General features: G+C 47.2%; 1 protein-coding gene across 1 annotated transcript in view; it reads left to right on the top strand.

Annotated features, from left to right (window-relative positions):
* The window catches only part of Rrp6 (exosome component Rrp6), a 105580-nt gene that overhangs the window by 25491 nt on the left and 64593 nt on the right, over positions 1–15496 (top strand). The window lies entirely within an intron of this gene.

Below are 15496 nucleotides of genomic sequence, written 5' to 3' on the forward strand. Positions count from 1 at the left end.
TATAGGTCACGTGACCTTGTGACGTCATCGCAACCTACCCACCGGATAGTGAACAAACTGCCCACCGTGGCAGGTGGCAGTAAAATTAATGATTGGTCGCTCGGGAAGAGCAACTTGGGTCGCACGAGACCCACCGCTGGAAGCACCTGCCGTCGCAGGGCAGTGGCGCATCGCTTAACCGCTGCACCACTGCGCCAGGAGGGGTATATGAGGACGCCCAGGAATCTATGAATGTAAAGTAGAGAATGACATTTTGCGTAAATGGCAATTAACCCATTACGCTATTGCATCATAGCCTTAAGGCGCAGCTTGTGTGTCTCCTTCAATTTTTTCTTTTATGAATGTCTTCTTTTCGAAGATTCCTTTTGTTTTAGGGAGAGGAACCAACGCAACTGAATTTGCGGTAAGCTCACGGCATATTTATTTTGCATACATGCCAAACAAAAGATGGAAAACAAACAGTTAATGGGTTCACTTTCAAAGCCTACAGTGCAACACACGAGGAAGAGGTTGCCATTGATGTGGCTCTCACGAATCCCAAGTCGAAAACACATCATCAACGGCTCGCGAAAGGCCTGTCAAAACTATGAGCTGTGCCGGGCTGCCCCGCTTGCCCGGCGCATACTGAAATCTAGCTGCTGATACTAACCTTATTTGGCCCCCCGGTCAGCAGGGACTCCAGGGTAACAAACAGGCCGATCAGGCCGCCCGCGCACTCTCTCCCTGGGCTATCTACCTGTCCTTGGAAGCCTACTCCCAAACAGACAATCTGGCCCTTACATTAAAACACATCACTGACTACTACAAGGAGGAGCACCGGCGCTACCCGGGCCCTTGGAAGGGTCGCACTGGATCGCGCTGACGAGCGCCTCCTCATCAAAATTCTCACTAACGCCGCACTGTGCCCGGCGGTGCTTAAGCATTTCAATACATCCTTTGATGGCGAGTGCCAGTTCTGTGCGGAGGTGGCTTACACCTTTCACATGGTTTGGGCGTGTCAATCAAACCCACCTATACCCCCAAACCCCACCAGAGAGGACTGGGAGGCGGCCCTGCTCGGCTGTCACGACTTCAAGACCCAAAAGGCCTTGGTTCAACGGACGCGGGCGGCGTTGCTTGCCAATGGGGCTCAGGAATAGGGGCTCCACCTAGTATTGTGAGGGGAAAGAGCCAATAGGGTCCTACCCCAATCACCTTTCTGTAAAAATTTAACTGAGGATAAACGTTTTTCACCACCACCACCAACAAGATCCGTCCACCTTTTTTTTTTTTTTCGAGATAACCGCAGCCTCAGCAAGGACAGATCGATGGTCCAACAACGCCAAGAACTTGGCGTATTTTGAATTCTGCAAAGTCAGGAAGCGAGTGGCAGAAACTGTGGATGGATCTCGATATCGTCGGCATTGCTTTGTCAGACTGTAACAGCTGTCTTCTGCTATCCCGGCGCAGTTGCCGAGGGGACCATCTGCCGCTCTCAGGAAGGACATGCTCATGAGAGGATGCAGACATATTTTTGAGGCGCATATCATACAAGTGGCGCGATACATACAGCTCGTGGGTTTGGGCCAGAACTGCTGATAAGCGGTAAGAAAAAAATAACAAACTATATTCTCATTCCCGAGCTGTTCTTTCGAAAGCTGGGATAGAATGATTTCGAGGTTCACAGTGTTGTGCGTGCGCACAGATGCACTCACACAAGCACACTATTGTAAAGTACACTGACACAAGGTAAAAAAAAATAGTCTTTTACTACCGTTTCGATCGTACAAACAAGCCGACTACGAAACCGGCCGAAGCTCAAGTGGACGCCAGGATGTGTCTGTTATCAACAAGAGACAGCTGCACGCATGTCATTCGCCCAGGAGTAGCAGCATTCGTCATTTGTACGATCGAAAGGTAAAGTTCCTACAAATGGTCGCGGTGTTAGCAAAATTCAACGACCACTGTATATCGGGACCACTGGATCAACAGCACCAGAATGATAATCGCTAATGTCAGCTACGATTCACTGGACGCCAGAATCCCCTAATGCGACACCATGGGCATTTAGATGATGAAACGGGAGGGAAAAAAAAAGAACAAGGCGAGACAAATAAAGCAAAGCTTGTGTAAGTGGAAGCTATGAGCTGCAGACGATATATCGCGCAGATTCATTCCAACTGATTATTAAGGAGGCTGTAGCAGACGCGAAGCCTCTATAGTCGGATACAACTAGTCTGCAGTGAAGCTCCGCGCACGTTTACGAGCGCCGCACAGGATTCCTCCACGACGAAAAAGTAGTCCGTCGTTGAAGTTTTTTTGTTACCTAAACAAGAAGCATAGCACAACACAAAAAAATATAAGCTCTACAGTTTTGATACTTGGATTGTTTAATATAGCCAAACATTAAAAAGCTAATTTAATTTACTGCTACGATTAGCCAGCGGAGTTATACAGGACGCCGCGGACCGTGGCTCAGTGTTAGCAACTGCTGGTCCTTTAAGTTGTATCCTACTGTAGTATCCATTCTCCATGGATGCATGGAACACAGTGAGGATATGCAGTGAGACAGAAAGTTGAGCAACGTCGGCATCCAGCAGAGCTTGAGCTTCGCTCTCACCACATGTTACACAAGTGTCGTGGTGGTTGCTGAAATGCATCGTCGACCGCTCGCAAATAGGCGGGCTGTGAACGCTGGCCATTTTTTCCACTGGGGTTGCTCTAGGCAGAGCAAGTCGGCCATTACTGCAGTCCACGTTGCACTACTCAGAAAGGCGTTTATTGAACCATTTTTTCTTTCGCAGACATGCTCTAAATGAAGCTCTCGGGCTAGTAATTTCTGTGTTTACATTAGCTAGCGCATACTGCGTCTCTTTGTACGCGTAAACAACACGCGTATATATAACGATAACGGTATTCGGTGTTCTTTGGAGGGCGGCTGATGAGAAGATATACGTTAAGCAGGCCGACACATAAACACTGGCTCGGAACGGCGCCTGTGCTGGCTCAAATTACACGTGGTGCGGGCCGCTTGCGCACGAAGTCCGCGTTGGCTTTGCTCAAGTGCGCAATTTACGTGGCATCAACACGGTGCATTCTGGGTAAGCTCAGAATTGTGGAGACCATGCAGTATAGAAAGCTGGAAGATGCATTAACGTGAAAAGTTGGATAGGTTGTTTCGTGTTCATTATAGTACAGGAGAGAAGGCTGCCGGGATAGTTGGTGATGCATTTTCTGAAGAAGTTAGCGCAAAAAACGGACAATGGACAGAAAGAAAGGACACATAAGGCATTCACGAGAGCTCGTGAATGCCAGATGTCACGCATTAGAGTGCGTGACATCTGGTTACATCACGCGGCAGCATGCGGCGACTGCGTTCACTGAGTGGGCGGGTTTACGCCTTCTCAAACTTTCGACTTTTTCCGGAACCCTCCACTACTGCAGCTACTTTTCTCTTAATTCACTCCCACCTGCCTCCCTTCCCTTACGGCATGGTTCGGGTGTCCACCGAGATATGCGAGACAGTTACTCCGTCATTTCCTTTCATCAAAAAACAATTTTCAATCTTTCCGTATGCAGAAGGCAGAAGGTCAGTGGGCGGATGAGATCAGGGAGTTGACGGTCAACAGATGTCGCTAGTTGCTGAATGTCTAGGCTAGGGTGGAAAGCTTGCGCCCACCCGGAAAAGTAAGGGCCTCTATCAGCCATGGCTTCATACCTGTGGTTTATTTAACGATAGCAGTTTAATGCTTGGAAAACTGGCCTTGCAGCGACAGTTCTAAGGGGGTTTTCTTTTGTGTAAGCGCACTCGGCGTGGTCACGTGGTCGACGTGGGCCTGGTCCGTATGAGCTTTGGAGTGGAGCACTCTCTTCAAGGACCTCAAAAACATCCGTATTTCGCGCGCTTGCTGGATTTCGCGTGTCTTTAAAGAGAGCGGAGATAACCTTCTCAATAGAGCAAAACCTGAGTCCTTTACAATTCTTTTTTTTTTTTTGTCACCCCACAACTTTCTAGCCAAAACCTCTTTCGGTTCTCATGTTGATCGAGTTTGTCTGATTTCTTAAACTCGCAAACGCGAGGGACCGTCCTTGTGCAGCCTTAATTCAGTGACTACTAAGACGACGTTTCAGGAAGCTCCGCTGTCGGTACCGCAAAAGTAGCGCCCGGCAAAACGACTCAAGCGTCACCCCTCTTTATACAAGATGACACGCGTCACACTTTTCGCAAGACGTCCGCATCGATCGTGAAAGACGCCTGCTTTAAAAATAGTGGCAGGAACTCAACATTGTTTCAAATAGACCCGAAGCTCGGCGTTTCAATCAGTGTCAGCCGCGCGGTCGAAACGGTTACACACTGACAGCGCCCGAGAACTGCTTATGCTTACACGAAGCATTTTCATACATGTCGGAAGGAGCTGATATTGCGACATGTTCCGGTAGACATAGAGGAAGGCATCAGGTACACCTGCCCTTGCGCTGCTGAGAGCATGCTACGCCCCGGTGAAAACTCAGTGATGCCCTAACGTATTACAAAACCGCAGTCTGGGGAGAAAATTCCCGTTCCATGTTTGCTATGCACAAACAGCTGTTAGTTCAGCTCTTGTATGTCTCTTTCCTTTCCCTGGTCCTTCGTTTTATTTGCGCTGTTTCGTTCATGACGAATGTTATCCTATTCTGATGCAAGAAAAACCCATATTGCACTAAGAGGATTCTGGTGTGGGCTAGTTAGGTTCATGCTTAATAAACAGATTCACAACAGCGCTACGGAACGAGGACAGAAGGAACACGAAAAACACAGGACGGGCGCTGACTACCAACTGTTTATTGTGTGAAAAAACCAGCACAGATTTATACTATTTCCTGGACCACGTGATACACTGTCAGCCACGGGACACAGCGAATGAACGCCTCACACGTTTGGCGAGTCATAACACAGCTCGACAGAACTCATGAAAAGTGCATGCACTATCAAACTATAGTATTACCAAACTAATGATAAAAGGACTAACAGATACAAAGATGTGCATGACCCAGCTACAGCCTATGACTACTACAGCTCAGATAGGCAAGAAAATGAGTACTTCAAAGCAAAGCGGAATCTTTGGGCTACATAAAAACATTTAAGAGAGCGAGAAGGCGTAAAAGCATGAGAAAAGCATGAGAAAATGGCGATGAAAAAAAGGGGCATGAAAAATAAAAGTTGCTAGGCAATAGGCACAGTCAGCAGGCTAAAAGCGAAAACAAGAAACCGAGACCAACAAATAACACGGTAAAAGTAACAATCGTTAAAGAGAGAAACGAAAAGAAAAAAGAAAAAACATGAACCACCACCGGTCAAGCAATTAAGACGGTAAAACCACTAAACCATATTGCACGCATATAGCAGATGTTCTCCGGGTAACATTTGTTTGCTATACGCGTGCAATACGGGTTTTGATTGCATCAGAATAGAAAGTTGGCCTGCAGTCGTACGGAAGGCGAAATGAGACGATGCTTGTAGCTTCGACACCTGCTGTCAAAGGGCTGATCGAGTGTTTGCAATGCGGTGTGTATAATCACCACATGATGCAAATGCGCCTCTGGAATTTCTCTCTCTCTCGGGAATGGCATGCGCGTATTAGCTCGTATCCGTAATCTGAGTGTGGCCTTGTTTCGCTCAGCATATTTGCTAGCACCAACCCAATTTTTTTTTTGCCTATGTCATTGGTTTGTGATTTGTATTCTGATTTCTATCTCATGCTCTGCCTGAATTGTTTGAGCGCCTGAAGATTTCTTTTTCTGAGCTTTTGATCGCCGACTTCATCCATTAGTGTACGTGAACAAGAACTGAGTTCGTCGACTTATATTCCTTTTGTTGCGTTTATTTTTTTGTCTATGCGGATCTTGTTCTCTTAGAGAGAGGAGTAATCGTCTGCGCCAAAGGATTCTATTATCTTGGAATTATAAACAATACCGCAGAAAGATTACAAGAAATTCACGACACGCGAGGAAGTTGCCCTGTCTTAAGCGCTCTATTATATCGTAAGGTGTATCAAGTTGTCCATGTATGTAAGTTAACTCAGATGCCAGCATCTGCTTTTCATACACTTTCAAAATAATAAAAATTAAAAGAATAAGTTGTCACGAAGTAAAGAATACTTCTGCTTGTTCTAAGCAATGCCAGAAATACTGCTTTATTTTCATATCCGCAACATGTGTGCGAGTTTTGTAATCCTCAGGCTCAAGTTGCGTTAGACAGCGTGTACGCTGGCTCTCCGTGGTGGAGCTAGGCAGAGCTCTGGATATTGCGAAAAGATATATGTTGCTTTTTGTATGCTCTCTCACGCCAGTCTGCACTATACCCGCCAGATCTGCACTATGCACGCATCCCTAAGAATAGGGATGCGTGCATGCTTGGAATAAATTCTTCTGAAAGAATGAGAGACGAATGGAAACGCATTAAAGGGTGCTCTCAGCAGTGCTGACATTTGTATGGATGATAAGCGCGAATTTTCACGACACTTTCTCTGGCGGCTTTTCGAATACTTCGTGCCTGAAACAGGACTGGAGGGAGAGCGAGTTGGGTAACGTTAATTTCATGATCATAACCATTAGCAGAAGCCTAACTGCGTCCCAGAAGGGTACATTCTTGAGCTAATCGGTACATGTTCAGATAAAGGCACCGTGCGAGTGAGACAGGGAGAAGGTAGTAGACAAAAGACAGCGCTGTATCTGTCGACTTCCTTCGTCCTGTCTCAGTCGCGCTGCACCTTTATCAGATAACTGCTTCCACTGCAGGACCATACCAAACAATTCTGGACAAGAACATTTCTGAACGGGAGAGAGTTTATTCGTGTATATTTTATATATTGTAAGAATTCACCAAAAATCAATATATCAGCCGATATGCCGTCGGCAGGTTTGCATTTTATTGCTATTAACGTTTTTACTGTCGTCCAGTGTAAATGTAAATAGCAAATTGGTTTTTGGGGAAAGGAAATGGCGCAGCTTCATTTCTAATCGGGGTGTACCGCAGGGCTCAGTTTTAGCCCCAGTTCTATTTAACATCGCATTCATTCCTCTGATACACAGTCTCTCCATCCTTCCTAATGTTCAGGTTCTAGCATATGCAGACGATATCACTCTCTGGTCCACAAATCGTTCAGCTCAGGTGCAGCAAGACTCCCTGCAAAATGCTCTCAATATCCTCCACAACTTTCTTACCGTCACTGGCCTCTCTCTCAACCTCTCCAAATCCTGCTATGTCCATGTGGGCAATAAAGCTGGCCGCCGTACTTTCAAAGCCACACCATTCGTGCTCACTATTGACAATGCCCCACTTCCTGAGGTGGAACATACCAATGTTTTAGGCCTGCACGTTCATGCTTCAGGCAAGGGCACGGCTTGGTTGTCAGCTATGCGCAAAGGTGCTATAAACACACTTAACCTCATCCGCAGGATAACCGATCGCTCTGGAGGTGCCCGTTCTGATACAGCTCGTCAACTTGTTCGTACTGTCTTTCAACCTCGGCTCCTATACCAGGCTCAGTTCCAACAACTTACTAAACGACAGTGGTGCACACTTGAAGCACTCAACCACGACGCCATGCGAGTCATTACTGGCCTACCCCGAGCAACTCCTATTTGTCTGCTGCAGGAGCATGCGCAGCTTAACACACTGCAAGATTTAATTACCCAGAGACAAACCAATAGAGCACGGAAAGTTTCTCTTCGTCCCATGTTCGCGCCTCAACCACCTCCATGGGACTACTGTCACATTACATCAAACAAGCCTGCTCGTCATAAGAAGTCGGAGTTCCTCTCGCCGCCGCTACCACAAACTTTTTCTACGCAACATGACAGCTGCACTCTTTACACAGATGTTGCCATAACCCCAACAGGAGGATCAACTCCTTTTATAAGCCCGACACACCCTCAACTCTACGGCCGACAAACCTACTCTACTGACACTTCATCATCTCTTTCTTTGGAGCTGCAAGCGATATTAAATGCCATCGCAGCCTTACCTGACGACCCTCCTTATAACCAGGTGCACCTATGTACCCATTCACAAGAAGCCGTGAAGCATCTAAAGAAAGTCCGCGGTACCCTTCGGGTTTCCCAGGCATACATGCTGCTTGGAAATCTTACCCGGTGCCTGTACTCATTCACTGGGCACAAGCTCGCACAAATGTCCACAGCATCGCACCTGACATGACATCTCGTGCCACTGACACTCCACAAACTCTACCTGCCTCTTTGCCACCAGATACACTTCTGACACATCTAACATCTTCAGCCTCCCTCAGGCAGCGTACACGTGCTCTTATTCCCCCGTGTACCTACCCCCTTCCCCCCAACCTATCACGGGTGGAGGAGGTCTCTCCAAGCCGGCTGCGTGTCGGAGTGGCCCTTACGCCTGCAGTTCGCAACCAGTGGCAAAGTGCCAAGATTCCTGCGCCGCAAAAATGCCCTCACTGCGAAGCACCCGCTTCCGACACCAATGCCCACCACCTTCTGTGGACATGTCCAGGAACTTCACTGGTGCGCGCTCGAGTTCTTCAAGAGGCAGGCCTGTCTGCCAACAATGCCTATAATTTGCACGTGTGGATAACGAAAAACATTTACGCCCGAAGCTTATGTGACTTTTTACACGCAACTGGGCTTCATGCGTTTTTGTAACATATTCTACCGTGTGGGAATCCTGGCTTTGCGCCGTCGCCTTTGCGCGGCTCTGCCGGCCGCCCGCGTTGTTTCTCCTCTTTCCCTTGCTCCCGCCTCAGGCGGTGGAGAGGCGGCTGGGTGACTAATCACTGTCATTTAGCCACAGCTCCGCCCCGGCTCCCCAAGGGCCTTTGCCATTGGCGCCTTTTGGCGGGAATTCGGGACCCCGCTTTGGGCGGCCGCGCGCCGCGCGACCGTCCGAGCGGGGCCCCGAGAGAGAGAGATCCCTCCGAGACAGCGTAAGGTGCGTACGTTACTGTTTGTCCGTGCCGGCCTTTGCCGTTCGGACCAGTGCTTACTCGAGCTCGCCCGCACGTGTCCTCTGACCTGCAGCGGTTCGAGCCTGTCCAGCGGGGTCCAGCGACCTCCGACAGGCGTACCTTGCGTTGATTGCCCACTCTCTCTCGCAACCGGCCCAACGGTCGACACGAGAGAGAGATCACAGCACTGCCGCGGGGACATTCTCCTGCAGCGGCGTGTTAGCGGCGCGCATTACTCTGGTCGCTTCGTGCGCGCAGCGGAGCCTTGCTCCTCGCGCGCCCCCGGGACGGGGTGACTATTGAGTGTTTGTGTACCTGCTGAAGGACGACGTGAATAAACGTCTCCTTGGTGAACTTGGAGGCCTATTTCTTTGCGGCGAATCGCTCTCCTCCCAGCGGAGGTTGAGTGCACCGCATCGGTGTCCCAGTGTGTGTGTGGTGACGGCTGATCGGGGCCCTTGGCTCGCGCGAAGCTCGAACCCGCGGTGGGTGGTGGCCTGTGTCCACGTAGAAACCCACAACTGGCGCCCAACGGCGCCAGTTGTGGGTTCCTAAGGGAAGGGAGGAAGGTGGGAGTGAAAGAAGAAAGAGAGAAAGAGGTGCCGTAGTGGAGGGCTCCGGAATAATATCGACCACCCGCGGATCTTCAACGTGCGCTGAATTTGATTTTGGCGTCGTGCTTTCGACATGTTTTGTGCGACGCGGTTGACGATGTCTTCAACTCCCCCCCCCCCCCCCAAAAAAAAAAAAAAAAAACACTCATAAGCGGCTGCACACACAACGACTGCCGCGATCTCCGACGTTAATCGGTTTTCACAAGGGATTACGAATATAAAGAAGCGTTTCGGCACGGACGGATGGGTTGTGTTCCCTTGCTCGGAAGCTGAGGTAAAGAACACACGCGCCGTTAATCCGCACGGTTATAATCCCCGTAGCGCCGCGTTAACTCGCATTTGTCTTGCAAAACGGCCAGCGTCGTTTACAGCACTCCCTCGACAAGCGATGAAGTTATTATCGCCCTGACCAGTCACTATAAAGCTCTTGAGTGAGCCTAATAACAGAGCAAGAAGAATAAAGTAGCTCCGCCACCCCTTCCATGTTCGTGCCTCGTTTCCACGAAGCCGCAATGATTTCTAAACTAAAAAACAGGGACTGTCATAAATAATAGAGGCATGATACGCCGGAAAGCTCCGCGGCGACAGTTCGAGCGTGCCAGCTGTGGTTTTTGTTATAGCGAGCGAAGCGTCTTTTCTGACTCCACCGTGTTTAGCCCACTTTTTTTTTGTTGGTCTTGAACTACAATGTATTATGTACTCATTCCTCATCGGTATTATTGATTACTCGGTTATGCGTAATGATCATTTTAACTGCGAACTCCATGATTTCGTGACATGCCGCGTTTTCAGGTTATATCTCTCTTTTTTTTTATTTGCGCCAGTACTACCCCGTGGCGGAATTTAAAGTGTAAGGTAAACGCTATATTTGCGGAGTGCATAAAAAGAGAAATGGAGTCGGAAAGTTATCAAACCTACAGTTTTTCTGACAACAGCGCGTTGTCTTGTCCGCCTTTGTGCGATGTCAGTGTACGTTAAAGATCCTCCAGGTGGTCGAAATTATTCCGGAGCCCTCCACTCGGCACCTCTACCTTCCTTTCTTCTGTCAGTCCCTCCTTTATCCCTTCCTTAACGGCGCGGTTCAGGTGTCCAACGAGATATGTGAGGCAGACACTGCGCCATTTTCTTTCGAAAAAAAAAACAAATTATTATTATTATTATTATTATTATTATTATTATTATTATTATTATTATTATTATTATTATTATTATTATTATTATTATTATTATTATTATTATTATTATCAGCCTTTCTTGTGAATGTCTCGTATTTGGCGCTAACTTTTGTACGTTTCATAACCACGCGCGATCAAACTCAACCGAGACGAGTACCCAGCTTGTACTTATCCGGAACTTAGTTGCAAACATAGACTGTGGCGTTCTTCTGTAATAAGCTCCCGTTTGGATTACCATGGTAACGTCTTAGCTGGGCGGGAACCTTCATCGCACAGCTTTGTCGATCGCGAGAGGTATGCTTATACTTACACTGGTAAGAATACACGCGCGATGAGTTTCATCTGACCCTGAGCGGGCATCAAGTGTATTAGGGGGGCAAATCCCCCCTCCTACGCAGGGATTTCCTGCAGAAGACGCTGGCCTCGAGGTCGGCTCGTGAAGCAGTCGCCAGAGCAACGAAAAAGTAAGCGGCGAATGAGCTGGCCAATCGATCATCTTCACGAGCGCTCAAAGCGCGCATGCGCCGGTCCCCCTCCGCCCCCGTGTCGCGTTCCGGCTTCACGCGCTCCGAGCGCGGTGGTAAACACACCGGCAGAAACGACGAGGATTCCCGCGGCGAGTGCAGAAAAGGAAAACAGGAACCACGTGACTACTTGGTTGAAGTAGGAGAAAAAAAAACAGCCAAATCCGGAAGCCAGCTAGGTCATTAAAAACCGTCGCGCCGCCGTTTAACTTAAATCGCCCTTTCTTAAATCGGCTTAAGCCCGTATCAGCGAACTTTGTTCTATTTCATTTTTTAACCTTAAAAACACCGTGACGGGCGTTACATAAGGATTAGGTCACATGTACGGTGTGCGGTAAAAGTTTCCAGGCCACGTGCAGGATCTGCTTTTCAGCAGTATATAGTGCCAGTTTTTTTTTTTTTTGCTCGGTATAAGTTTATTCGTTATTCGTTAATACAAAAAATAAATGAGCACACAGTAACGAATGCTACGGGAGGGTGCCCTAAAGAACAAGCATGCCTCGGAGAACAGAGTAGCTGATGTATAATTACAAACAATGGGAGCTGTCTACAAAGCCGCTAGTACAAACACCCCCCCCCCCCCTAAAAATAAAAATAAAAAAATTCACTGACGATACATACAAAAAAAGCAATGGTCACACAACAGCGTAACACTGATACAACTTTTGCACAGTGTCAGAATAAGCATATAGGGAGATTGAGGAAAACTCTATCCAATTATTATTCTCAGTTAAAGAAGTGATTTTCTGGCTCTTTTTCTCAATGCTAACGTTTCTCCAGCAGCAAAATACGCATTTGTCGCCGACAAAACGCCATTCGATGCAAACTCGTGACGTCATCACCAGGCGAGTTGCTACCGTTTTAAAGTGAATTGCAGTGCAGCGTAGCCTCCGGGATCTGGGCAAAAAACGGGCAAAAAACAGGCAGAAAAAAAAATAAGCGCTTGTCCTGTCTACCTCGTTTCTTTTGTGTCGTGTCTTTTGCGCAAAAAAACCAGAATGCAAAAAACGGTGTCGACGCATGCGTTTTACTTGCGAAATCTTACGGTGGTGGCGACACCTGTGTTTCGATAATTTTTTTTTTGCCTTTTCCAGCTTATAAAGGCTCCTTATTCGGTGACAGTGGTACCCTATTCATACAAACCAACTTGTACTTGTTCTCAGTGTCCCTTTAAGACGCCTCTGAAGCTACAAAGGTTCTCAGAGTTTAAAATTTATACTTATCCACCCACTGCAGAGATTTTGAGCGTCAATATCCTCTCAAAAAGGACATTGAGATCACTCACTGTGTTATAGGATTTTTGCCTACAATGGAAGGTTCGAAAAGGTCCATGTGATCTTTTCGTGCTCATGGGCCTGCTTGCTCAGTAGAAGAGCCGTACGCACTCTAAAAAAAAGGGGTGTAAGAAGGGTGTATCTTCACGACTTATGCTATCTGAAGGCGCATGGACTAACGATGCACTTTGCAGAGTGCATCATTACACCCGTGTCGAGGTGGTGGAGGCCGTTAGTCTCTTTCAGAAAACTTACCCCCTTTTTTACTCTTCAAACCAGCTGTGTTCCCTCTGCGCGAAGACGCTGTACAGCAAAGTATGCAGCCCTCACCGCCTCCCCTCCCTCTCGAAGATGGCCCTCTCCCGAAAGCGGGGTGGCGGGGTTATTTTGAGGACAATAGTTAAAAGCTACGCTGGCTCACGCTCCCCCACGCGTGTTCGCCAAATACAGCCGGTACAGCCAGCGATGACAGCGCCGCCCACCGGCAGGTAGCAGCCACATTAAGGCTGGTTATAAATATTCATTCAGAACGACAGCTTGACATCGCTGCTATGGCGCAGTGGATTAGAGGCTCGTTTTGCGTATGGATGGTCGGCCGTTCGACTCCGCTCTCTGTACTGTAGTTTTATTGTTTTTTTTTTAATTTCATTTTTTTCAATTATTTCCCTTTTAGGTCGCAAATCGTGATGCATAGTGGCATATAACGCCGTTTAAGAGGATTTATTATCCCTTTTAGGTAAGGCGTAGTGACAATCTTCAGTCACCGTGATCAATTCACCGTGGTTTCAAGCCTTGTGGCTGTACAGGCTGCAGTTGGCGAATACGCCTCCCCCACTGCATTGATCCTTTCATCCGCGCTGGCGATACTGACCGCGCCTCCTCGCTTCTACAAGGGACCAGAAGCTATTTCTTGGAAGAACACGTACAGCGATCTTCTGCCCATCTCCGCCTGGAGGCGGCTTGGCGGATGCACAGAACGTTACTGAAAAAAGGTGCATTGGCCGCGATCAGCCACGACAACCATCAAGCATGCAAACATGCTCTTGGTTGCTAACGACCAAAATAATCACTAATATTCGGTGCATGTGCTTTCATACTCATGATTGGATATCATTTTAAAAAGAAGTAAGTCAGCAAAGATAGACGGCATGATCGGTGCTGTGTTACTCCTCTGACCAATCGCAGCTCTGTACGAAATCAACAGTTTAGTGCTTCAACACACCAGAGGCATGAAAATTATTGCGCTTATAATTTCGGCTTGTGGTTACTCTTTTATTAAAGCGGTAATAAAAGCTTTAAAAGGAACAGTTTTGCTTCACAGCCAGCGTAAGCTCTATTAGTCAGCGCTGTTCTTCATACTCTAATAGCGTACGATAAATACCAGGGCGGTTAATTCCCTCCGTACAATTTTGAATAACGTGCACCGCTTTTCGAATAACCCCTCGTTGTGGCACATGTTCCTGAGCAAATAACAGACGAATAACAGAAAGGGTTCAGGTTAACATGCATACAAGTTAATAAATCAAAATCAGACCAACGAGCGAGATTGTTGGCGCAGTAATTTTATGTAGCTGAAGATGCAATGTAACGCAAATCCCGAATAAATTGCACTCTCATATTCCTGCTCCATTTCAACAACAAAAAAGAGCCCTACTCGCTGATAACCGCGTGATCTTCACCACTAATACTGACAACGCTGAAAAACAAAAATGCAAGAAACTAGGGAAGGAATAATTCTGCATCTGAACTGAGTTGTGAACGTGGCCTGACCATTCCATATATATAGGTACTTTTTTGTTTAGAGCACTTTTACCAAGACACGAGCCAGTCCTTAGAGTCGCACTTTTGCTGGTCTACTATGAGATCACCAGCATTTGTACATCTGCTCGGAAACTCCTCAACGCAGCGTAAAAGACATTTCTACGTTTCCTTTCCAACAAGTGTACGGATCCTTTCTCTCGGCACAAGATAGCGAAGCCCATAGTAATCAGTTCTCGAGATAGCTGCATTTCCTGATCATGTTTTGGCGCATACAAGTGTTTCACATAGAAGCAATTCAATTTCAGCTTATTTTAAATTGATAAACAGGGAGCGAGGTGGCCAAAGCGGTTTATTTAAGTCTATTCGAACTTCTCTTGCGTATAAAATTGTGCTGCACGCCTACAAGAGCAGAAATTAGCTTAAACTCAGTGTACGTGTACGTAACTTTTAGCTTTTAGGTTGTTCCGCGCAGCTTTAATGCAGTCAAGTAGTACTGATAGTCAGAAATGAAGTTGACTACCTCCATTTTTTTTTTCGAACTGTAGCGCTATAGAAGCATCGAATTCCGCAACAAACCGGGAGCCAGAGGAAACAGTAATCAAGGCGCTTATATTGCGGCAGTGCATTGTGAATTCTTATGGAATGGTTCATGCGTCAGGAAATAACTTTCTTTTAGAGGCTAATGATAAGCACTAAACAGTACATTGCACTAGATAGACGCAGCCCGAAGACCCAAGCTCGAAAATAAATGAAACTACGGCGTATAAACCGGCAGGTTTTCCCTCATCATCGTAAGTTCCTTCGGATGACTGAGACTTTTGTCTTGTACGCACAAAAAAACTGAGCTAAAGGACACATTGTATCGCACTGACGAACCAATCTTTAACAAAAGCATAAATTCAGCGGTGGCAACTGCCTATATAGAATAAAATGAAAGCGCGTAAATAGACGGAATCGCCCGAATAACCAGTCGGTTGAAGCATCTTAACGGATGCTTGCTGGCATAGCGCTGGCAGTGCTCCATTTCTGCTCTGTTGACCCATTTTGAAAATATTTTGAGAACTTCGCGAACACTGGAACGATGAGAGGTGAGAACTGCTGCATCAGCAGTGGTCGACTGTCGTTTGAAGCCCTCTTCTGCGCCATCTTCCTCAAATGTTCAAATGTTGTGAATCCCCTTTGTTTGCCTGACGCTTCTGATCACTC

This window comes from Amblyomma mixtum, chromosome 2, assembly GCF_055824585.1.
Source record: "Amblyomma mixtum isolate Tamu chromosome 2, ASM5582458v1, whole genome shotgun sequence".
Classification (NCBI taxonomy): Eukaryota; Metazoa; Arthropoda; class Arachnida; order Ixodida; family Ixodidae; genus Amblyomma; species Amblyomma mixtum.